The sequence below is a fragment of the Hemiscyllium ocellatum genome, chromosome 33 (assembly GCF_020745735.1).
Source record: "Hemiscyllium ocellatum isolate sHemOce1 chromosome 33, sHemOce1.pat.X.cur, whole genome shotgun sequence".
NCBI lineage: Eukaryota > Metazoa > Chordata > Chondrichthyes > Orectolobiformes > Hemiscylliidae > Hemiscyllium > Hemiscyllium ocellatum.
In genome coordinates, this window is record NC_083433.1 from 9,458,667 (window position 1) to 9,485,044 (window position 26,378).

A 26,378-nucleotide genomic window follows, 5' to 3' on the forward strand; every position below is an offset into this window, starting at 1 on the left:
ATTTGCATCAGGCCATTATTTGCAGTAGTTTCTCTAACTCAGCTCAGATGCTGTCAATATTGTCAAATGTTGAAAAAGGTTTAGTGAGTGCTAAACTCTCATCCATTAGAGTAGGTGTTCACTTCAACAATTCCCCTGAAATGGAGCAGAATAACAGGGATCATTACTGAACACTCGAACCCCATGTTGTCCCTGCCCCAGGAGTGTTTGATGGGGACAGTGTGGAGGGAGCTTTACTCTGTATCTTACCCTGTGCTGTATCTTCCCATGGAGTTTTTGTTGGAGACAGTGTAGAGGGTGCTTTATTCAGTATCTAAAATTGTGTTGTCCTTCCTCTTGAAGTGTTTGATCGGGACAATGTGGAGGGAGCTTTATTCTTTTTACCATTTACCATCCCCTGAGTTAAAGAACAGAAAATGACATCGCCATGGAAAGTGACATCACCATAGGAAATGACATTACCAACACTAGGAAACCAAAACACATAAATAGAAAGTGGGCCATGCCAGCAGTGCTTTGTCCAGAGACTCACTGATGATGTTACCTAGTAGGGTGACGAAACATCTGAAAATGAACCTTCCAGCTCAGGGAGCAAACCTACATCCAGAACCTCAACCTGAGCTACAAATCTTCTCAAAACACGTTAGCTTATTCCGTATCTAACCTTGTGCTGTCTCTCTTCTTGGAGAGTTGTAGATACAGGAGTTACAGATACAGGTGTGATGGGGACAGTGTGGAGGGAGCTTTATTCTGTATCTAACCTTGTGTTGTCTCTCCTCTTGGAGTGAGCCTGTCCTGGGAGTGTTTGATGTGGACAGTTCCAAAGGAACTTAATTTTCTTTTTAAAAGAATAGAGGGAATTACTCTCATTTTAAAAGAATAGAGAAAGTTTTATTCTGCATCTAATCTCGTGTTGTACCTGTCCTGGGAGTGTTTGATGGGGACAGAGTTGAGAGATTTAAACTTCCAATTTAGAAAAGTTGAGGGAACTTTCAGTTTAAAAGAGTAGAGAAAACTTTACATTGTATCTAACCCCTATCCTGGAAATGTTTGATGGGTATGGTGTAGAGGGAGCTTTACTCTGTATCTAAACCTATGCTGTGCCTATTCTGAGAGTGTTTGATTTGGGGACAGTGTAGAGGGAGCTTTATGTTGTATCTAACCCCATGCATTAATAAGGTCTTAGAGTAGAATACAATCAGAGACATTGGGGCAAGAATCAAGTTTGATAGTCTGAACAAATTAGTAGAACAAATGGATTCAAGGCTGTTGTTATGAGTTGGAACTGTTTCTCTTACAATGGGAGCACTGGAGTGCAACAACAATGTTTTTAATCAGCAGACAGGTTTTGAGAGTTCCCATTTTTCGTCTGTTCAGTGTTTGTTCCCAAAGGCGTTTTATATCAAATGGCTGCTAGATCCTAGCATTTATTCTCTTTGTCTCAAAACAATCATCAAGGGATTATCTGGCTCACTTTCTCCCAAGGTTAGTTACAGCTGCTATTTCTGACAAGAAGCAGCAACAACTTGAATTAATGTAGCAGCTGTAATGCACTACGACATCTACAAGGCAAAAGTGGGGTGAGACAGCTCTTGACATTAAAGCATAGAAGGAGACATTGGTACAGGTGATCAGGAAGGAGAAAGTGAGGACTGCAGACGCTGGAGATCAGAGCTGAAAAATATGTTGCTGGAAAAGCACAGCAGGTCAGGCAGCATCCAAGGAGCAGGAGAATCGACGTTTCGGGCATGAGCCTGACTTGCTGCACTTTTCCAGCAACACATTTTTCAACAGGTGATCGGGAACTCAGTCACAATGGTTACAGAGACATAGAGTCACAGAGCTGTACAGCACAGAAACAGACCCTTCAGTCCAACTCATCCAGATATCCTAAATAAAGCTAGTCCCATTTGCCAGCATTTGGCCAATATCCCTCCAAATGTTTCCTCTGCATATACTCATCCAGGTGCCTCTTAAACGTTGTAATTGTACCAGCCTCCACCACTTCCTCTGGCACCACCCTCTGCGTGAAAACGTTTCCCCTCAGGTCCCTTTTAAATCTTTCTCCCTCTCACCTTAAACCTATGCCCTTTAGTTCTGGACTCCCCTGCCCCAGGGACAAACAATCTTGATGATTTACCCTATCTGCGCCCCTAATGATTTTATAAAGCTCCATAAAGTCACCCTCAGCCTCCAATGCTCCAGAGAAAATAGCCCCAGACTATTCAACCTCTCTCTATAGCTCAAACCCTCCCAACGTTGGCAACATCCTTGTAAATCTGTTCTGAATCCTTTCAAGTTTCACAACATCCTTGCTACAGCAGGGAGACCAGAACTGAATGCAATATTCCAAAAGTGGCCTAATCAATGTCCTGTACAACCACAACATGACCTCCCAGCTCCTTTACTTAATGCATTGACCAATAAAGGAAAGCATATCAAATGCCTTCTTCACTATCCTGCCTACCTGTTAGTCTACTTTCAAGGAACTATGAACCTGTACTCCAACGTCTTTTTGTTCAGCAACTCTCCCCGTGACCTTACTGTTAAATGTATAAGCCCTGTCCTGAATTGCCTTTCCATTTATCCAAATTAAATTCCATCTGCCATTCCTTGGCCCATTGGCCCATCGGATCAAAGTCCCATTGTACTCTGAGGTAACCTTCTTCGCTGGCCACTACACCCCCAATTTTGGTGTCATCTGCAAACGTACTAACCAAAGCCTCCTATGTTCACATCCAAATCATTTACAGAATTGAGTTTAAGGAGGAGAGATGGAGTGGTTTTTGTGAAGCTATTTCTGCACTGAGTCAGCTGAGATGTGCCTATGTAGGGGGACAGAGATCCTGCGATAGAAATTGCTGGAAAAGCTGGCAGATCTGTGGATAGAAACGAACGATAATATTTCAGATCAAGTGACGCTCCCCCAGAACCGTTCTGAGGAAGGGTCATTCCACCCAAGACATTAACTTTGATTTCTCTCCACAGATGATGCCAGACCTGCTGAGCTTTGCCAGCAGTTTCTGTTCCTGTTTCTGATTTACAACATCAATGGTTCTTTCGGTTTTTATTAAGATCATTGAGTAGATTGAGAGGTGTGGGGATTTGAGACTCATCCTGAGCCAGTGACTGAAGTATTGAGCAAACACGTTGCATTTGTCACTTATTGAAAGCAGGGGAAGGGGCCGTTTGGGTCTGAAGTGGTGCAGTGGTAGCGTCTCTCCTCTGAGCCAGGATCTGCTGCAGATGCAAGAGTATCTCTGAACAGCTCAGTTTGGAAAGTATCTAAGAAAGGGATGTTTAGCCTGATCGGAGCAGAAAGCGTTTGAAAATATTACACAGCCAGATTCAGTGAGCACTGAAAGTAGGGGAAGAAGCAGACTTTTCTTAAGTACGCAAGCACAAAGTTTAGCATTCTGTGGTATTGACTCAGTGTGATCCCTACTAAAGCTCCAGAAAATAACATTTGTTTAGTTAAAATTGTTCAATCACCATCGCCTTAATGCAGTTAATCCTCCACCCACTTCAGGGCAACTGAAACAGGGTACTAGGTACAGTTAGGCTCATGAACGAGTTTAATCCTGCCAGGGAGAATGCATTCCCAGTGAGGATTACAGGACAGACATGCCTTTGAAGATTTTAATTCACTAAAGAGCATGAAACAGTGGATGTTACATCTCCCTATAGATAGGGCACTCGTAAACGCAGCAATAGTGATCCCCCCTCTGGGCCAGGAGTCCTGGGTACAAGTCCCACTTGCTCCAGAAGTGTGTGTCATAATTTCTCTACATAGGTTCATTCAGAAAAATATTGACCTGTTCCAATGATAAAGAAATGGACCCTGTGGGATTCTCTTTGACTTCGCACCATTGCACTCCTTTTCACCCTTAAACAAAAATCGTCCATCCTCACCGGCAATGAAGGAAATCCTTGAGATTCTGGGTTTCTAAGAATGGCGCCCTAATTAGATCCAGAAAGGAAGATGTCAAAAGCCCCTAGACAGGAACCTTGCTGCAAAACATACTTTCTAGCCTTTTAGGTGTCACATAGAATGAAATCTTGGACATTTATTCATTTCATGTTAAGACTGTCTCATGTCCCATTGCACTTTAGAGTCCAATCTTCCTTTTCACTTGACTTTAAAGCTAGTTTCTTAGATTAGATTAGATTCCTTACAGCTTGGAAACAGGCCCTTCAGCCCAACAAGTCCACACCAACCCTCTGAAGAGTAACCGACCCAGACCCATGTCCCTCTGACTAATGCACCTAACACAATGGGCAATTTAGCACGGCCAATTCACCTGACTTGCACATCTTTCGACTGTGGGAGGAAACCAGAGCTCCCGGAGGAAAGCCACGCAGACACAGGGAGAATGTGCAAACTCCACACATACAGTCACCCGAGGCTGGAATCGAACCTGGGACCCTGGTGCTGTGAGGCAGCAGTGCTAACCACTGAGCCACCATGCCACCCCAAACTGAACTGTCAGCTTTTTTCAGCGAGGGAGGGAGTTGGCATTGTGAGTGCTTTTGACCATTGTGAAGCTCTGACTCATCAGCCACTTCTTTTCCAGGTTGTTGCTTATGGACCGTGTTACCATGGCGGCTTGTGAGAATGCGTCTCCTAGCAACAGGAAGAACTATTAGGTTGCCAAACCCTCCAGGAATGTCTGAGAATCCCACATTAAATATTAATGAGAAAAGTCTTGGGATAATTAAAGAAAATCTTTAGGCTCAGTAAGTGCATACACGGGGACCTGTACTCCGCAGACAAAAGGAACTTGTCCAGGCAATACGCATTATTTCTTAAATTAAACAATTAATTGGGAGACAATAGTATTCACCATGGTGACATTTCAATCAATCTGATTTGACTTGCCAACCAACCAGTAACCTTTTCGCATTCAGTTTAAATTGTTGCTCCTTTTTGAAATTTTGACATTCTTTTAGGTGTCCTGATGAGTACAAGCTGAAAGGATTTGACTTTATGCGGTTTTTTTCAGCAATGTTCAAAATCCATTTGCTTTATGTTTATTGAACATTTTTGATTTTACCTGGAATGACTTTCAAGAGGGGGAATAAACTGCTGCTTAATAATCAGTCAAGAATCATCGAATCAGGTAATGTTCCTACTCACTTCCCACTGGTACATCACAAAGATAGACATGCCAGGTGACCAATGGCCAAGGATGGGGGTGGATCCTTGAATACTTTGTCATGAAACTCCAGAGATGTGGCCTCAATGGAGTTACCAATTCAAGAGACACTGAACAAAGGTCCTGGTAAAGTCTTGGGGAGTGTTGCTGAACAAACAGACCTTAGGGTGCAGGTTCATAGTTCCTCGAAAGTGCAGTCACAGGTTCATAGTTCCTCGAAAGTGCAGTCACAGGTAGACAGGGTTGTGAAGAAGGTGCTTGCCTTTATTGGTCAGTGCATTGAGTATAGATATTGGGGGATCATGTTGTAACGGCCATTTGTTAGGCCACTTTTGGGATATTGTGTTCAGTTCTGTCTCCCTGCTTCAGGAAGGATGTTGTGAAACTTGAAAGGGTTCGGAAAAGATTTGCAAGGATGTTGCTAGGGTTGGAGAGTTTGAGCTATAGGGAGAAACTGAATAAGCTGGGGCTGTTTCGCCTGGAGCATCGGAGGCTGTGGGGTGACCTTATAGAGGTTTGCAAAGTTATGGGGCATGGATATGGTGAATATCCAAGGTTTTTTGTCCATGGGGTAGGGTGGTCCAAAACTAGAGGGAATAGGTTTAGGGTGAGAGGGGAAAGATATAAAAGGGACCTAAGTGGCAACATTTTCACTCAGAGGGTGGTGCATGTATGGAATGAGCTGCCAGAGGAAGTGGTGAAGGCTGGTACAATTACAACATCTAAAAGGCATCTTGATGGGTATATGAATAGGAAGGGTTTAGAGGAATATGGGCAAATGGGACTAGGTTAGATTAACACATCTGATCGGCATGGTCTAATTGGACCAAAGAGTCTGTTTCCGTGCTGTACATCTCCATGATTCTATGACAATTAAAAGACAAAAAAGCAAAAGGGAAATGAAAAGTTTGGGGATGAAGGGGGAAGGCAAAATATGTGACACATTCTCCATGAAAGAAAGTAAGGACAGAATGGAAAAGACTTCGGTGTCTTGATAGGAGCAAAGTTAAGAACAGCCAACAAAACCAGAGGAGTGATCAATGGAGGGTTAAATACAAAACCAGTGGAATATGATTTGTGAAGGCATGAGTTGTTAACTTTGGCAACAAGAATAGCAATGCAGAACATTTTTTTAAAAAGACATGAAACTTCTTAATGTGAATACTCAGAAAGACTTGAATGTACCCAAATAAGGAACACAAAGAACAAACACAAAGGGACAGTAATCAGTTAGGAAAGCAAACGGAATTTCTTGCCTTTATTGCAAAGGACCTGGAATTGAAAAAGAAGGCAGCTTTGCTGCAATTATATCAGCCTTTTGATACTTGGAGTATTGTGTCCAGGTTTGATCTTGGTATTTAAAGAAGGGCATGATTGTGCTGGATGTGGCAGAGAGAAGGTCCACAAGCCTGGTTCCTGGGATGGAAGGATTGTCCTGTGTTGACAGGCTGAGTAAATTGGTCAATAGTCTCTGAGGTTTATAAGAATGAGAGGTGACCTCACTGGCACATACAATGAGACAGACAGGAATGTGGATTTCAGAACACAAACATGATCTGATTGAATGGCACAACAGATTTGAAGGGCCAAATAGCCTATTTCAACTCCTCATTCATATTAGATTAGATTACTTACAGTGTGGAAACAGGCCCTTCGGCCCAACAAGTCCACACCGACCCGCCAAAGCGTAACCCACCCATTCCCCTACATTTACCCCTTTCACCTAACAGTGTGGGCAATTTCCCATGGCCAATTCACCTGACCTGCACATCTTTGGACTGTGGGAGGAAACCGGAGCACCCGGAGGAAACCCACGCAGACACTGGGAGAATGTGCAATCTCCACACAGTCAGTCGCCTGAGACGGGAATTGAACCCGGGTCTCTGGTGCTGTGAGGCAGCAGTGCTAACCACTGTGCCACCGTGCCGCCCACAAGGGAATATTCTGAAGGCACTTGACAGGATCGATATTGAGAGTTTGTTTCGCTAAGCTAGGGTATGTTGAACACAGGGGCACAATCTCGGGATAAGGAGGCAGTTATTTTGGACTGAGTTGAGGACACATTTCTTCACTCAAAGGGCTAATTTTTGAAATTTAGGGGATTATGGGTGCTATTGAATAGATTTAAGGTTGGCACAGGCAGAGATCTGATCGCTCAAGGATTCAAGGAATGCAGAGACAGATTGAGAATGTACAGTTGAGGGAAAAGGTCAGCCGTGCATGTGTTGAGTGCTAGGTCAGACCTGAAAGGCTGAATGGTCTATTTCCATTCCTATTTCTTACGTTCTTACATCAAGCACATCTCAATTACCTTGTGGAGCATCTGGTCACGGGGGGGGGTGTCCAAAACACCAGCGTTTGGTGTAGTGGTGGACCCGGACCTGATTACTATTGGAAAAGATCTCAGTTCAGGGCAAACCCTAGAGCAAACTGACCTCTTTAACCTGAGAAGGAGGTGCATTCGAGGTGTGTTCAGAGCAATATATGTCAGTTTAATGTTTGGAGAGAGGAACACATGAATATAACTTTAAATTGAATGGTACTGGAGGAGGGGGCAGTGATAGATCAAGGGGACATTTCTGCAATATCCTTCATCGCCTGAAAATATCCTGAAATGTCTTGTAATCAAGGCCACTGTTGGGATGTAGCAGCCAATTGTGCACAGCATGCTCCCACAATCAACTTGCCTGGTTTGGAATCATAGAATTCCTACAGTGCAAGAGGAGGCCATTCAACCCATTGAGTCTGCACTAACCCTCTGAGAAGCATCCCATGCAGACCCATCCCACAACCCCACGGCTAACCAACAAATCCCTGGACACTATCGAAAATTTAGCATGGTCAATCCACCCTAACCTGCACGTCTTTGGATCGTGGGAGGAAACCGGAGTGCCCGGAGGAAACCCATACAGACAGGGGGAGAATGTGCAAACTCCACACAGACAGTTGCCTGAGACTGGAATCGGACTCAGGTCCCTGGCGTGTGAGGCAGCAGTGTTAACCACTGAGATACCATGACATCCATTGCTCAACTCCTTTGCTCTTCTATAATAAGTGGCACCGTCAATAGATCAATACTCATTGACAACTACTCTGTTAACTCTGGTGCTGGGGGTGTGATGAAGATGCACTGATCAGATGTTTGGATCTCATATCAGCAGCAAGAAAAATGGAACCATTTACCAAGCAACTGGATGCTACAAAAGGGCTGAGAGGCAGCTGGAATCTAGAACACCTCTGGGTGGATTGATTAAGATGGACCGAATGGCCTCCTGAGTCAGTAATTAACTTGTGCAGGGATCAGAGAGCTTTGGCGATCAGCTAAAAGGGATGGGTGTCAGGATAAACAAGGCTGTTAGAGAGCAGCTGGCTTCTGGTTTGAGTTTTGGACAGATGGTGGAACTGAGCCAAGTGTAATCCTCCAGGGAGCTGCTGCGACATTACCTACTTAGAAGCGAAGCTTTTGCTGCAGCAATAATTACCAATCAGGAGGGAAAACGATGTTCGGACGGCAATGAGTCATTGCTGTTGACTTTGGCCTGTCCTTCGCATCTGTTTTATGAGAAACTTTGTGCCTTTTGGCAGCAGCACCCGTTTGATGCTTAAAGAGTTATGAGGCTTTATCACAGCAAAGGGTCGAGGAGGCTAATGGGAACTGCAGAAGGAGTTGACACCTTGCAGAAAGAAAAGGAATCCCTTGCACAATATGCTGAGATGTTTAGTTTAAAATTGCCAGGCAAACCTCCAAGCTAATAAGCTGATAGCCTTTTGCTTCAAACGCAGGATTTATTGTATGTCTGTTTGTATTTCGGGTTAATTATAATCCATGTGAAACTCTGACCCTGCTACAGAGTCATAGAGATGTACAGCACGGAAACAGACCCTTCAGTCCAACACGTCCATGTCGACCAGATATCCGAAATTAATCCAGTCTCATTTGTCAGCACTTGGCCCATACCCCTCTCAATCCTTCCTATTCATCTACCCATCCAGATGCCTTTTTAAATGTTCTTATAATACCAGCCTCCACCACTTCCTCTAGCAGCTCATTCTATGCATGCAATACCCTTTGTGTGAAAATATTGCCCCTTAGGTCCCTTTTAAATTTTTCCCCTCTCACCCTAAACCTACGCCCTCTAATTTTGGACTCCCCTACCCCATGAACAAAAAACCCTTGATGATTCATCCTATCCATGCACCTCATGATTTTATAAAACTCTATAAGGTCACCCCTCAGCCTCCGACACTCCAGGGAAAACAACCCCAGCCTGTTCAACCTCTGCCTATAGCTCAAATCCTCCAACCCTGTCTACGTGTCACACCATTTTCAAGGAACAATGTACCTGCAGCTACAGGTTTCTTTATTTGGCCACACTCCCCAGCGTCCTACCAATGCCTATGTAAGTCCTGTCCTTGTTTATCTTACCAAAATGCAACACCTCACATTTATCTAAATTAAGCTCCATCTGCCACTCCTCAGCCCATTGGCCCAGTCGATCAAGATTCCGTTGTACTCTTTGATAACCTTCACTATCCACCTCACCACCAGTTTTGATGTCATCCACAAACATATTAACCATACCTCCTGCGTTCACACCCAAATTATTGATATAAATGACAAACACAATCCACACAGCATCAATCCTTGCGGCACACCACTGGTCACAGGCCTCCAGTCTGAACAACAACCCTCTGTCTCCTCCTGTCAAGTCTATTTTGTATCCAATTAGCTGAAGGTAAATCTTTGGGGATATATTGGCTATGCTGAGGGGCGGGGACATGCAGGGGGCTCAGCAGTTAGCACTGTTGATCGTAGCACTAGAGCTCTGGGTTCAATCCCAGCTTTGGCTGACTGTCTGTGTGGAGTTTGCATATTCTCCCCGAGTCCAAATCTTTGCAGATTGGGTGGATTGGCTAAGGGAAATACAGGGTGATGGGTATGAGGTGGGGAGCAGGATCTGGGTGGGATGTCCTTTGTAGGGTCCTCAATGGCTTCTCACTGCACTGTAGGGATTCTATGCCATCATTAAACTTGTAATCTAGATGCCTAGGCAAATGCTCTTTGGACACAGGTTCAAATCCCTCTGAGGCATTTGGTAGGATTTTTAAATTTGATGAACTAACCTGGAATGTAAATCCAGCCACAGTCATCATAGAATCCCTACAGTGTGGAAGCAGGCATCCTGTCCCTTCAAAGAGCAACCTCTCCCTATAATCCTGCATTTCCCATGGCCAAGCCCATCTAACCTACACATCTTTGGACTGTGGGAAGAAACCCACGCAGACACAGGGGAGAACATGCAAGGACCACACAGACAGTTGCCTGAGGCTGGAATCGAGCCCAGGCCCCTGTTACTGTGAGGCAGCAATGTTAACCACTGAGCCATCCCTAACCATCACATCGTTCTTAGGGCTAAAAGGATCAAAGACTGAATGGGATGATCAGCCATGATGATCATACTGAATGGCGGTGCAACATTGAACTGCAAATGGCCTAACCCTGCTCCTATATCCGACGTTTTAGTAACTCAAAATGTTGAGTCTGTTTCTCTCTGCACAGGTGCTGCCAGACCTGCTGAGTTTCTCCAGCGTTCTCCATATTGGTTCTGCTGGCTCACAAATGTGCTTTAGGAAGGAGATGTTGCCATTCTTAGCTGACCTGCCTGTAAATCTAGATCCGCAGCAATTTGGGCGACTCTTAACTGCCTTCTGAAGTGGCCAAGCAAGCCACCTAGCTCAAGGACACTTAAAGATGGGCAACAAACACTGGCCTTGCTCTCTTTCCATGGGACAATGTCAAAAGTTCAAAAATTCCAGGTCAAAGGGGAACATAGAGTCAACAGCATGGAAACAGACCCTTCGGTCCAACTCATCCATGCTGACCATAATCCCAAACTAAACTACTTCCACCAGCCTGCTCTTGGCCTATCTGCCTCCAAATTTTTCTTATTCAGGAACTTATCCAAATGTTTTTATAAATGTTGTAACTGTACCTGCATCCCTCACTTTCTCTGGCAGTTCATTCTACACACAAACCACTCTCTTTTTGTAAAAAGGTTGCCCCCATGCTCTTTTTAAATCTTTCTCCTCTCATCTTAAAAATATGCTCCCCAGTTTTGAACTCCCCACCCAAGGGAAAAGACCCTTGTCATTCACCTTATCTGTGTCCCTCATGATTTTATAAACCTCTCTAAGGTCGCCTCTCAACCTCCTACACTCCAGTGAAAAATGTCCCAGCCTATCCAGCCTCTCCTTATAATTCCACTCCACTCCACTCCCTGTAATATCCTGATAAATCCTTTCTGAAGCCTCTCCAGTTTCATAATATCTTTCCTATAACAGGGAGATCAGAACTACACACAGTACTCCAGAAGATGCCTCACCAACATCCTGCACAATCTCAATATGACATCCCAACCCCTATTCTCAGAAACTTCCTAAACATGATGGTCACAAAGGTTCTGCAAGTATTGATCATACGAAGGAATGTGTGGCCCAAGTGTACTACCAAGCCACGGGCAGTGGGAAGATTCCCAGCCTAAGTCCCTAGTCTGTGAATTTTGAGAAAATTTGTAGCTCAGGTTGAGGTTCTGGATGTATTTTTGCTCGCTGAGCTGGAAAGTTCATTTTCAGACATTTCGTCAACAAACTAGGTAACATCATCAGTGAACCTCCAGTGAAGCACTGGTATTAGTGGCCCACTTTCTAATTATGTGTTTAGGCTTCCTTGGGGTTGGTGATGTGATTTCATGTGGTGATGTCATTTCATGTGGTGATGTCACTTCCTGTTCCTTTTCTCAGAGGGTAGTAAATGAGGTCCAAGTCAATGTGTTTGTTGATAGAGTTCCGCTTGGAATGCCATGCTTCTAGGAATTCTCATGCGCATCTCTCATACTTCCATCCCTAGTCTGTGCTAAATTGAACCTTCTTTTCCAATGGGAAATGCTGTCCGTGGCCCATTTTTCCTGGGTGCTGGGTGGGAAACATGAAACAATTCCTCATCACTGTCCCAGATGTGCTCTTGGGAAATACACATGGATGAACATCCAGTGGGGACATGATTGGACTAAGCTATGATGACTTCCATGGATGAATATCCTGCTCACACTCACTGGATGTACTCAGGACGAACATTCACTTGGGATCAGCTATCAGAAGGTGACTGTTTGTCTGAACACTCTTCTGAAGGTTAAAACAAGACACCTGTTTAGAACGGAGATGCGTAAAAATTTCTTTCTCTTAGAGCATTGTGATTCTTTGGAATCCCTTCCTCCAAAAGCAGTGGATGCAGAATACTTAAATATTTCAATCTAGAGGTAGATAGCTTCGTGATGACCAAAGGGGTGAAAGATATTTGAGGGATAGGCAGGAGTGTACCAGATCAGCTACAATCCAATTGAATGGGGCAGCAGGTTGGAAGAGCAGAGTGGCCTACTCTTTTTCCTTATTTGTATGTTCATATGTTAAAGGTGTTTTGAGAAAGTAGACCAGGAGAAGCTTGGTTGTCTGAATGTGTGGGGATAAGGCACACAGATCTAACAATTCACATAAGAGACTGCGGAGTAGGAGTAGGAGGGGGTGTGAACATGTGAGTTTGTTTCTGCATTGAGTGATTGGAACCTGGAACTTGCTGTTTCTGAAGGAAGTGGAGACAAAAATAATATTTAAATAAATTTGATGGGCACTTTTGGGAAATAAAGAGGAGAAATGGGACCATTTGCTGTCTGGGGAGTTGGAATGAACTCAATGGGCTGAATGGCTTCCCATAGCATTTCTAACACACCATAGCTCTAGTGTCCAATAGGGTCTGCTTCACTCCACCCCTGACTGCTGTTGACAACAGAGGTTAGAAGCTGTACATGTGCCTGGTCTCCCAGAACTGACATCCTTCAATTTGAGCATAAAAATCTGGCAGTTTGCACTGTAACTGTGTGTAACTCACCTCCCACATGCTGTCAGAAAGAGTACTTGTCCTAGCAGTCCCCCTCATTCATCATCAGTCACTTTCAAAACTGTTTGAGCAAGAATGGAACAGAACAGTCAAGTCAATCATCGATCCTCTCAACTGGTGAATTCTCGTACAAATGATCTGCTTGGCACTAGCTTGGATTGTCCTGAAAACAAGCATCAAAACGCTGGTGGAATGACTGCGGTATCTTATTATTCTGGAGCTGAGACTGCTGAACCAGGCAAAATAACTGAGATTCATGCTGTTAATACTCATCATTGTACATTATCATATAAATACAGCAGCTATACGTTCAGGTCAGATGCTAGGAATCCTGCAGCGAGTAACTCACCTTCCTGAATCCCCTAACAGCTGTCCACCATCTACAAGGCGCAAGTCAGGAGTGTGATGGAATACTCCCCACTTGCCTGGTTGAGTGCAGCCCCAACATTCAAGAAGCTTGACACTATCCAGAAGAAAGCAGCCCATTTGATTGGCACCACATCCACAAGCATCCACTCCGTCCACCACCAACGGTCAGCAGCAGCAGTGTGTACCATCTACAAGTTGCACTGCAGAAATTCACCAAAGATCCTCCGACAGCACCTTCCAAACCCATGACCACTTCTATCGAGAAGGACAAGGGCAGCAGCTATAGGGGAAAACCATTGCCTGCAAGCTCCCCTCCAGGCTACTCACCATCCTGACGTGGAAATATATCGCTGTTCCTTCGATGTTGAGGGGTCAAAATTCTGGAACTCCCTCCCCAACAGCATTGTGGGCCTAACTATATTAAATGGACTGCAGCGGTTCAGGATGGCGGCTCAGCACCATATTTTCAAGGAGCTACAGGGATAGGCAATAAATGCTGACCTAGCCCAAATGCCACCAACATCCTGTGAATGAATTTTAAAACATCAGCCAGTGATGGAGAATGACTCACAAAATGATCTTATTGAACAACAGAACAGAACCCTAGGAGCTGAATTTAGATCAGAGTGGTGCTGGAAAAGCACAGCAGGTCAGGCAGCATCTGAGATGAAAGGCTTGTGCCCGAAAAGTCGATTTCCCTGCTCCTCAGACGCTCCCTGACCTGCTGTGCTTTTCCAGCATCACTCTGATCTAAACTCTGGTTTCCAGCATCTGCAGTCCTCACTTTTGCCTAGGAGCTGAATTCTCTACTCTTGGTTCCAGTTTGTTCCACACACACACATTTTGATAAGAAGGGTGAAGGCCAAAACATCTAACTTGTGGGCAAGCTGCCAAATGCCCTATTTCAGCTAAGGTCTGTGCCATTATTGTGGTACAGGGGTTTCATGCAAAGATGCCACGTGGGACTTAACCTTGCTTTTATGCCACAGTCCAAAGTCTCGGAATCCTTATTGCCTCTCCTCTGTAACCAGGAGGAAATACCCCAATCATAAAAGGATTTGCATGATCTCCAGCCCCATCTCATGTTCTCCCCATTCACAACAGCAATTATCATTATTGCATTGAGTGCACACCACTCCTTATAGGAACACCAGCTCATTCAAATTGCTGCGAAGATTAATCCCAGACACAGGATTTAAAATTTAAGCAGAGTGCTCGAAACCAACTTTGTTTCACAAAGTAGCCTGCAGTTCATTTTTTTATGATTGGGGGGGGAATGCATTTCATTACTGACAGTGTAACTCCGAATTCTCAATATACACCACTGGATGCACTGACATCACCAAACCAGCAACTTTCAGCAGACAAGGCGTTATGAGCAGCACGTAGCAAGAATAGTTGGTCAAAATGTCTCAATTTGCAGCCTGAGATGGAACGATTTTGTCGGTAATGTTCAGTATTGATTGCATTAGAGTGTAGATAAAAAATCATAGCATCAAAACCAAGAATGTAGCAGCTCCAAAGGAGGTCATCTAGCACAGAAACAGATCCTTCGGTCCAACTCATCCACGCCAGTCAGACAACCCAATCTGACCTAGTCCCATTTGCCAACATTTGGCTAATATCCCTCCAAACCCTCCCTATTCACATACCCATCCAGATGCCTTTTAAATGCTGTAATTGTCCCACCCTCTACCACTTCCTCTGGCAGCTCATTCCGTACACCCTCTGTAGAAAAAGTTACCCCTCAGGTCCTTTTTAAATCTTGCTCCTCTCACCTAAAAATATCCCCTCTAGGTTTGGACTCCCTGACCTGAGGAAAAAGACCTTGTCTATTTACCCAACCATGCCCCTCATGATTTTATAAACCTTTATTAGGTCACCCCTCAGCCTCTGACACTCCAGGGAAGACAGCACCAGCCTATTCAGCCTCTCCCTATAGCTCAGACCCTGGAGTCCTGGCAACATCCTTGTAAATCATTCTCATTCTTTTGATCGAAGGGCAAGCAGAATTGTATGTAATCTTCCAAAAGTGATCTCACCATTGTCCTGTGCAGCCGCAGCATGGTGTCTGAACTCCTATACCCAATGTTATGACCAATGAAGGCAAGCATGCCAAACACCTTCTTCACCACCCTGTCTACCTGTGATGCAGCTTTCCAGGAATTGTGTACCTGCACCCCTAGATCTCTTTGTTTAGCAGCATTCCTCCAGGACCCTACCATTTACTGTATAAGTCCTGCCCTGGTTTGCCTTACCAAAATGCATTATTCTTGCGTTTTTTGGTAGATTTATCCAATTATCATGGCTCCCTTTGAAGCTTTTTCCAGAACCTTCCAATTGTTCCAACTTTTTCAAGAATCTATCCAACTCCTTTGGAAATGTTTATCACTAAAAAAGAGATATGTTTTTGATGCTTTATCTCCTGCATTCATCAGGACAGATGCAAGAATGCCAAATTTCAGAGGGAATAACAATTTATACTGTATAAGAAAAAGGTGCTGATTGGTCAGCAAATTGACTCTGATTGGTAAAGATGCTACATTGGAAAATACATCAGGGATAACAGTGATTCATTTCAGGTAATGCCTGGAGATATACCTATTGACTGCAGAGGACAGGTCCCTCTGTCGGAATAAATGAAGCCTCTATTAAGTGAACGTGAGCCACTTGAAGCATTTTGACCGCTCTTTCAGCAGGTGCCATCCAGATTGTAAAAATGCACACTGCAAAATAAATTCTCCTCACCCCAGGCTTCTTTTATCTACAATCTGTGTCCTCCTGCTTTCTGTCTTCATAGTTACAGGACTTTCTGGTAACCTCAGCTGATGTAGGAAGTGAGCTCATCCTGTTGGCGTCTCTCTGCATCACAAATCAGCTGTCCATCCACCTGAACTAACTGAAACCCCTACTTCTCAACCTCAGCCCCTCAACCTGAGGAGTGGTGACGCTCATATTAAACCACCACTAGTCATCTCTCTCTTTCTCTTTCTCTATCTCTCTCTCTCTCGCGCTCTCGCTCTCTCACAAACACACCCTCTCTCTCTTTCTCTCTCTCTCTCTCACATACTCTCTCTCTCTCTCACACACACTCATACGCTCTCTCTTTCTCTCTCTCTCTCTCTCTCTCTCTCTCTAATGATAGAGTGGCTCTATGGACCTCTGGGACTAAGATGAGTTTTGCCCTGCTAGTGTCCTTAGTTACGCTCATAGTTTTGAATACCTCTATCTATAAGAACGAGGAACAGGAGTAGGCCACTCAGCCTTTGAGCCCGCTCCACCATTCAGAAAGATCCTGGCTGATCTTTTTGTGGCCCTAGCTCCACCTACCCTGGGCGGCACGGTGGCACAGTGGTTAGCACTGCTGCCTCACAGCGCCAGAGACCCGGGTTCAATTCCCGCCTCAGGCGACTGACTGTCTGGCATTTGCATGTTCTCCCTGTGTCTGTGTGGGTTTCCTCCAGGTGCTCCGGTTTCCTCCCACAGTCCGAAGGTGAATTGGCCATGCTAAATTGCCTGTCGTGTTAGGTAAGGGGTAAATATAGGGGTATGGGTGGGTTGCGGGTCGGTGTGGACTTGTTGGGCCGAAGGGCCTGTTTCCACACTGTAAGTAATCTAATCCACCCACACTCTCACCATAACCCTTAGTTCCTTTACTGTTTGAAAAATTATCTATCAGATGTCCTTCTCTGCTGGAAGGGGTCCACCCTGCAATTTCTCTGGTCTCTCTACATAACTGAAGTCCTCATTCCTGGGATCACAGGAAGTAATCTCTTCTGAACAGCCTTCAAATCCAGTTGGTTTGATCCGAGGGAAATCAAGGAAAATCTCGAGGGCAGCTGCATCAATGGAATTTTGGATGGGAAGTTAAACGACAAATTGGATCATCAGTCCTTGGTGAGATATAAAATGCAAGAGACTGTAATTGAATTAAGATTTAATTAATGAAGTCTACTGTAACTTGAATGCAATTAATTGTGTTTATGCTTGTAATAATCTTAAATATATGTTATAACACAAACGTAATGGATGATGTTACAGACTGTAAATTGCCAGAAAGTGATAAAAACACACATAGGAAGTGTTTAAAAATATGGACAGGACGCTTTGAGTGAATGCCTTTTTACAGCTCCTTGCATTAACATGTTCAAAAACAATAACTTCTTCTGAAGAAGGGTCACTGGACCCTATATGTTAACGCTGCTTTCTCTCCACAGATGCTGCCAGACCTGCTGAGTTTCTCCAGCAATTTTGGTCTCTGTCACTTAAATTTGTATAGTGCCTTTAATGTAACAAAGCATTTGCAGGTGAACAGTCAAAAACATCACTCTGTCACTGAGCAAATATATGAGGCTGAACCTTATGACCTTTTTCAGTAATTTCACTGAGTTTCATGGAGGATCTCTCTCTGGTAGGTCCAGGGAGCTTTCTCACTCCATCTCACCAAACTTACCACTGCCAGAATATCCTGGAATGGACAGTTATCCCTGGCAAACAGCGAGGTCTGCAGACGCTGGAGATCAGAGTTGAGAGTGCGGTGTTGGAAAAACACAGCAGGTCAGGCAGCATCAGCGGAACAGGAAAAGGATTCCTGATGAAGGGCTCCGTCCCGAAACATCGACTTTCCTGCTCCTCAGATAGTGCCTGGCCTGCTGTGCTTTTCCAGCGCCACTCTCTCGACTGCTATCCCTGGCACCAATGCCTTCTTTAAAGGATCATTTTGAACAGGTTCAGAAAAGATTTACAAGGATGTTGATAGTAGTCATGATGAGGAGATGCTGGCGTTGGACTGGGGTGTACAAAGTTACAAATCACACAACATCAGGTTATAATCCACCAGGTTTAATCAGAAGCACTAGTCTTCGGAGCACCACTCCTTCATCAGGTGGTTGCCAGGGTTGTAGGACTTGAGCTATAGGGAGAGGCTGAACAGGCTGGGGCTGTTTTCCCTGGAGCATCAGAGACTGAGAGCTGACCTGATAGAGGTTTATAAAATCATGAGGGGCATGGATAGGGTAAATAGGCAAAGTCTTTTCCCTGGGGTCGGGGAGTCCAGAACTAAAAGGCTTAGGTTTAGGGTGAGAGGGGGAAGATATAAAAGGGAAAACCTTTTCACACAGAGGGTGGAGCATGTATGGAATGAGCTGCCAGAGGAAGTGGTGGAGACTGGTACAATTACAACATTTAAGATGCACCTGGATGGGTATATGAATAGGAAGGGTTTGGAGGGATATGGGCCAAATGCTGGCAAATGGAACTACATTAATTTAGGATATCGGGTCGGCATGAACAAGTTGGACTGAAGGGCCTGTTTCCATGCTGTACATCTCTCTGACTCTGTGACTCTATAATCACTGTCAGCTAGAGCTACCCTGCACTGTTCCTGATATTTGCCTCCTATAAGTGTAGGTTTTGTGTGAGTGAGTGAGTTGTAGGCAGGGCAGAGGGATTGCAGGGTCTGTCGGCTGGAGGGTTGAGATGGGTGACAGCAAGTGAGGGGAGGTATCGCAGGAGATAGTGGGAGTAGGAGAACATGAGCCTTGGATGGGAGGTGGATGCAGTGGCAGGGATAGAGTGAGCGTGAGACAACGGACAGAAATTGGTGCCTCTTACCCTGGCAGAGCGATGAGGGTCAGTGACCTCCTTTCTCCACTCTAGATGGCAGAGACCACACTGAGCTGGTAATGCCAGAGCAGGCAGAGTGTGGTGTCATGGTCTTCGCCGTCAGGCCTATGGGGTAAGGAGGTCCCTCCTGTGTACCACCCCATCCACCAGAATCTTCAAATCCCTATTTGCAATGCAGGGCCAACTTCCAAATATTTGGCAAGTCTGGGGCAAATGCCCTCTACCACCCCCTTCCCCCCAGTCACGCTCCTCGAATGCATTCCCATCTCCCTATAATGTGATGCCTAGAGCTGTATACAAATCTCCCCCCTAGACTTAACAATATCCCTCGACTCTTCCTCTCTGTTTCCTGTCATTCACTGCTGCCTCACAGCACCAGGGACCTGAGTTCAATTCCAGCCTCAGGCAACTGTCTGTGTGGAGTTTGCACATTCTCCCCGTGTCTGCCATGGGTTTCCTCCAAGTGCTCCGGTTTCCTCCCACAGTCCAAAGATGTGCAGGTTAGGGTGAACTGGCCAAGTTAAGTTGCCCACAGTGTTTGGGGTGTGTAGGTTAGGTGCATTTGTCAGGGGTAAATGTAGAGTAATAGGGAAAGGGAATAGGTCTGGGTGGGTTACTCTTCGGAAGGTCGGAGTGGACTTGTTGGGCTGAATGGCCTGTTTCCACACTATAGGGACTCTATGATTCTATGATTTAGCCGGTTCAATATCCCTGCTGCTAAAGCCCTTTAGTTCCGTGGCCTATCATGTCCCTCACAAGTCTGTTGCTTGTCACTGGATCAAACACCTTCTGGATGTTCACGTTCACTACATTGGCAGCATCGCCCTCATTGAACTTTGCTGTTACCTCCTCAAAAAACTCAGCAACTGAGTCAAACACAATGGTTCCCTTCAAAACAATCTTCGCTGAGTTTTCCTAACTGACCCACCCAATTTCCATAAGGCTGTTAATTCTATACCAAGCAATTATTCCTCGCACCTTCCCTGCTGCTGAAGGGTCTGTCAAGACCGGGCTTATCCTTCCAACCTTTCTTGAGTAATGCCACAATGTTTACAAGTCTCTAGCCCTCTCCAGTCAAGAGAAAGCTGAGAGATTATGTTCAGTGCCTTTGCAATTTCCACTCTCATGTCCTTCAGTATTCCTGCATGTGTCCTATCCAGCCCCAGTGCCTTATCAAACATAAGCACTGAAAGTCTACCCAATACTCCTTCCTTATCCATTTTGAACTTTCCTGTCACAGGGTTGGCTCCCCTGGATGGCATCTCCCTCTTTGGTAAAGACAGACACTAAATATTAATGTTTGTGAGCTAGTCTGGTATTTACTAAAATCGTCGGTCGTTTCATTGTCACCATCAGTGAGACTAACTTTACATTCCACATTCAATAACTAGGTGCCGTGGTGGGATTTGAACCTGTGTCCTTAGAGCATTAGCCTTAAACCTGTGGACAGTTGACATTATCACTCGCTGGTTAAAGTTCTGACAGTCCTCTCTGTAAAAATAAAGGAACCTGAAGAAGATATTAACCTTTCAACCGACATCCCAAAAATAGATCACCTGATTGCTTATCTCATTGCTGACCCATGGGATCTTCCTGAGCATTAATTGCAACAGCTGCTACATGAGCTGAGGCTGTGGAAGGCTACATATAAATGCAAGACCACCAACTAGAAGAATTTAAATTAAATTGATGAATCTGGAATATATAGCGAATCGTAATGACCACAACTGGCCTCAGCTGTCGTAAAAATCCATCTGTTTCAGGGAAGGAAACCTTTTCCTGGTCAGGCCTCCACGTAACTCCAAACCCACAGGTGATGTGGTTTCTGGGAGCAAACACGCCTGGCATACAAAACGGTCTGAGTGCTTGCCCACACGTTAGCTCACCGTATTGCCAATCTAGGGCACCATAGTGCTTTCGCCGATGCCATCACCGACAGGACTACACTGAAGCTGCCGGGTCCCAACCACGCCAAGACAATGCCAGCTCGTTCGGAATTATGTTGCTGCCGATGCCACCACCTGGGAGTACCCTTTCACTAAAGGAAACCGTCGGTGCCCACACTCCGAGGAGGGAACCCTCCCACTGCCCACTCTCCGGGACGGAATCCCTCCCACTGCCCACATTCTGGGGAGGGAACCCCTCCCACTGCCCACACTCCGGGGAGGGAACCCTCCCACTGCCCAACTGCGGGAGGGAACCCCTCCCATTGCCCACTCTCTGGCAAGGAACCCCTCCCACTGCCCACTCTCCTGGAAGGAACCCCTCCCACTGCCCACACTCTGGGAGGGAACCCCTCCCACTACCCACACTCTGGGAGGGAACCCCTCCCACTGCCCACACTCCGGGGAGGGAACCCCTCCCACTGCCCACACTCCGGGGAGGGAACCCCTCCCATTGCCCACTCTCCGGCAAGGAAGCCCTCCCACTGCCCACTCTCCTGGAAGGAACCCCTCCCACTGCCCACACTCTGGGAGGGAACCCCTCCCACTACCCACACTCTGGAAGGGAACCCCTCCCACTGCCCACACTCTGGGAGGGAACCCCTCCCACTACCCACACTCTGGAAGGGAACCCCTCCCACTGCCCACACTCCAGGGAGGGAACCCCTCCCACTGCCCACTGTCCGGGAGGGAACCCCTCCCACTGCCCACACTCCGGGGAGAGAGCCCCTCCCATTGCCCACACTCCGGGGTGGGAACCCTCTCCTCTGCCCACTCTCTGGGAGGGAGCCTCTCCCACTGCCCACACCACAACAACAACAACAACAACAGTAAATAAGTTAAACAATTTCACAACATTAACTGTTTCCCAATGTTGTGATATCTCAGATTTATACATTGTCAATATTTGATGCTTCTTGATGTCCCTATAAATTACATACACATAACAGACAGACTGAACTAGGCACTACACTGACTCCAGTAGGGTTACAGAGCAAACAACTCAGAAGCAGACCCTTTGGTCCAACTAGCCCATGCCAACCAAACACCTCTCTTAAACTAGTCCCACCTAAGGTGAGAGGAGAAAGATTTTAAAAAGACATAGAATTATAGACTCACAGAGATGTACAGCATCGAGATGGTCCAACTCGTTCATGCCGACCAGATATCCCAACCCAATCTAGTCCCACCTGCCAGCACCTGGCCAATATCCCTCCAAACCCATCCAATTCATATACCCATCCAAATGCCTCTTAAATGTTGTAATTGTACCAGCCTCCACCACTTCCTCTGGCAGCCCATTCCATACACGTACCACCCTTTGTGAGAGCGGTTACTGTGTGGAATGAACTTCCAGAGGAAGTGGTGCATGTGGGTACAATTATAACCTTTGAAAGACATTTGGAATAAGGACAGAATAAGAAATATTTGGAGGGATATGGGCCAAGGGCAGGCAGGTGGGACTCGTTTAGTTTGGGATTATGTTCAGCATGGGCGGGTTGGATGAAGGGTGTGTTCCTGTGATTGTCTGGAGTCTTTGGAAGAACACAGCAGCAATAATGTGGTCAGCTCTCAGCTGTCAGCTGAAATGACCAAGTGAGCCATTCCATTCCATGAAGGAATTCCAGCCTGGCCAGCCCTCCCCACGAAAGAATAAAGAATTTCTCGTTTTTGTTTGGAAAGATAAGACAGAAAGGTGGCAGGGTGGGGTGCGTCTCGTCTCTGCCCTCACTTCCTCACAGCTCTCTGCTCCACGCCTCAGCTTTGACGGAGTCTTGCAGGGATGCTGGCGGGGGGAGGGGAGGGGAGGGGAGTCCTGCTCTCGTCTCCTCCTGGGCAGATCAGCACGGAGATCTGGGAGTGTTGGCTCCAGCTGCCCGACTGGGAGTAGCAGTAACTCATCCGTGTGGTAAACCACACCTCCTCTCCCTGGAGCAGGACAATTTGTACAATGACTACGTCACTGGCCGCGCAGAGAGGGAGCCAAGCTGTGAAACCATTAAATTGCTAAATTAGCCTTTAAAATGTACAGTCACACCAGACAGCATCTCTACAGCAGGCACTCAGCACGACAAGCTTTAGTGTTTTGCAGTCTATTGATAGAGTATTTTGGATTGTAAGCCTCAGCTGACATTGGATCCATACTTAACATATCCTAGCCGAAGATTTTCATTGACATTTCACCATCTGTTACTTCGGTTAAACTCCTTCCCATCATCCCCTCCCCACGTCTGACTTTATTTTTAAAAACGTTTCTATTGGTTCACAGATTTTTAGATGCTACAGGCTGCGCCTGCGTTTATTACCCATCACTAATTGCCCAGAGGGTCAACCTCATTGCTATGGGCCTGGAGTCACGTGTAATCCAGATGTGATAATGATGGCAGGTTCCCTTCCCTCAAGGGAGCTAGTCATGGATCAGCCATAATCTCACTGAATTGCAGGACAAGTGCAAAAGAATAACTTATCTATATCTGTTCTTTCTCCTAGCCTATTGTTTGGATTCAATTATGGTCTGGATCTTTCAGTTGTGGTGTTTGGGATATTGGGCAATTGTTTTTTTTTCAAATTGTATCCTACATGTAGTTTTGGGACGACGGCTGATTGCTGTCATGAAAACAAGCAGGCAGATGTGGCAAGCAGTTAGGAAGGCAAAAATGATTTGTTGGCTTTCATTGCAAGGATGTTTATACACAGAAGTAAACAGGCCTTTGCTACAGCTGCACACTATCCTGGTGAGACCTCAGTTAGAATATTGTGTGCAGTTTGGTCACCTTACTGAAGAAAAGACATACTTGTCACACAGGGAGGGCAACAAAGGTTCACCAGACCAATTCTTGCGTTGGCATGCTCCTTCTGTGACAAGATTGGATTGGACCTGTAATCACTGGAGCTTAGAATATGGGTGGGTCTCATTCAAACATATGTAAAATACTGAAAGGGCTGAGCAGGTTCATGCAGAGTTGATGTTTCCCTTGGCTGGACTGTCCAGAACAAAGGGTTCCTTGTCTCAGGATGGGGGGAGTGGGTTAGCGATTTTAGACTGAGATGAGGAGAAATTTCTTTACTCAGAACCTGTGAAATTCTCTACTACAGTGTGGAATGAGTTGCCAGAGGAAGTGGTGGAGGCTAGTACGATTGCACCAATTAAAAGGCATTTGGATGGGTATATGAATAAGAAGAGTTTAGAGCGATATGGGCCGAGTGCTGGCAGGTGGGACTAGATTGGGTTGGGATATCTAGTCGGCATGGACGGGTTGGACTGGATGGTCTGTTTCCATTTCAATGACTCAATGACATTACATGGTTATTTTGGACTTGCAGGGGCTTTCATTCCTCAACCCCATTTCTGCACTCCTTTCTATTATTTCTATGGTCTGCCAATAGCAGGGCTCATCGACTGTGGCAGTCATTACATCGGAGACTGGTGCGGCCCTCCCTCCCAGCACCCAGTTTTCAGTAGAGTTCATTGAGGAGGGAGCACCTCGGCTGGTTATCCCTTTGTTGACATCTGTGCCACTGCCCCATCAAGCTCCCAATCCCAGCTGAGCTCAGCTTGACCAATGGGCAGAAATGTGGCAGATGAGGTTTAATGTGAGATATGCGTGGTGATTCATTTTTGCTAAAAAAGAATGTGATAGCCAATAAAAGAGTGCAACTTTAAAAGGGGGTGTAGGAACAGAGGCACCTGGGTGTACATGTGCATGAGTTGTTGAAAGTGGCAGGAGAGGTTGAGAAAGTAGCCATAAAACATACAGCAGGTTGAACTGTATTAATAGGAGCATAGGGTACAAGAAACAAGCAGTGGTGACCTTATAGAGGTTTGGAAAATCATAATTTTCTTTCTCCAGATTAGGTAAATAGCAAAGATCTTTCTCCAAGGTTGGGGGAGTGCAAACCTTGAGAGTATATTTTAAGACGAGAGGAGAAAGATTTACAAGGAACCTGAAGGACAACATTTTCATAGAGTGGTTCGTACGTGGAATGAGTTGCCAGAGGAAGTGATGGAAGTAGGTACAGTTCCAACATTGAAAAGCCATTGGGCAGATACATGAATAGGAAAGGTTTGGAGGGATGTGGGCCCAATGAAGTCAAGTGGGACTAGTTTAGTTTGGGAAACATGGTCGGCATGGATGAGTTGGACCGAAGGGTCTGTTTCTGTGTTGCATGACTCTATAACTCAGTGACTCAATGTCTCTAGGTCATGCTTACTTTGCATAAAACATTACCTCATTCCCAGCTGGAGAATGATGTTCAGTTCTGGGCACCAGACTTTGGGAAGGATGTGAAAACAAGAGAGAGATTGCAGAAAGGATTCATGAGAATGGTCACAGGAGTGAGGGACGTCAATTGAGAGGACAGACAGGAGAAAACAGATTAACGGGGAACCTCACAACCCTTAAAAATTACACAGATGTGCATTTGTAATGTCTTAATATTCCCAGGTTGTGGGCTAACTTTTGGAAAGTGGGATGTACATCAATAGGTCAGCACACTCTTGATGGGCTGAAGGGCCTCATCCGAGCTGTGTGACTCTAAGTTGGGACAATTTTCCTTGGGAAAAGAAAGGAACTTTGGTAAAGGTATTGAAAATTAGGAAGGGTTTTGACAGCTAAATACTGTTTCCACTTGTAAAAGGGTAAAAAAAGATGATGTAAAGATACCAGCTAAAGAAGCCAAATGAGAAAACATTGAATTCTTTTTTATTCACTGGCTCAGCCAGCATTTATTGCCTACAGGGCAGTTGTGAGTCAACCCCATTGCTGAAGGTCTGGATTCACATGTAGGCCAGACCAGGTAAGGATGGCAGATTTCCTTCCCTATAGGACATCAGTGAACCAGATGGGCTTTCCCCCGACAATTACTTCATGGTCAGCTTTAGGGTCTTAATTGAAGATTCGTTATTGAATTCAAATTCCACAATCAGATTTGAACCCCGGTCCCCAGAAGAGTAGGTGAGCTTTTGGATTAATATTCTAGTGATAATACCATGCGGCTATCACCTCCAACTGTAGCAATGGTATTATTAAACTAGAAAAAGTGCAGAAAAGATTTACTAGGCTGCTACCAGGACTGGGACATTTTTCCCTAGAGTGTAGGAGACTGAGGAATGATCTTATGGAGGTCGATAAAATCATGACAGGCATAGATTAGGTAGATAGCCAACTGTTTTTCCCCATGGCAGGGGAGTCTAAAGCAAGAGGGCATAGGTTTAGGGTGAGGGATACAAAAGGGTCCAGAGGGGCAAATCACTGAGGATGATGAGTGTCTGGAATGTGTTGCCAGTGGTAGTGGTGGAGGTGAATGTAATTTTGTTATTTAAGAACCATTTGC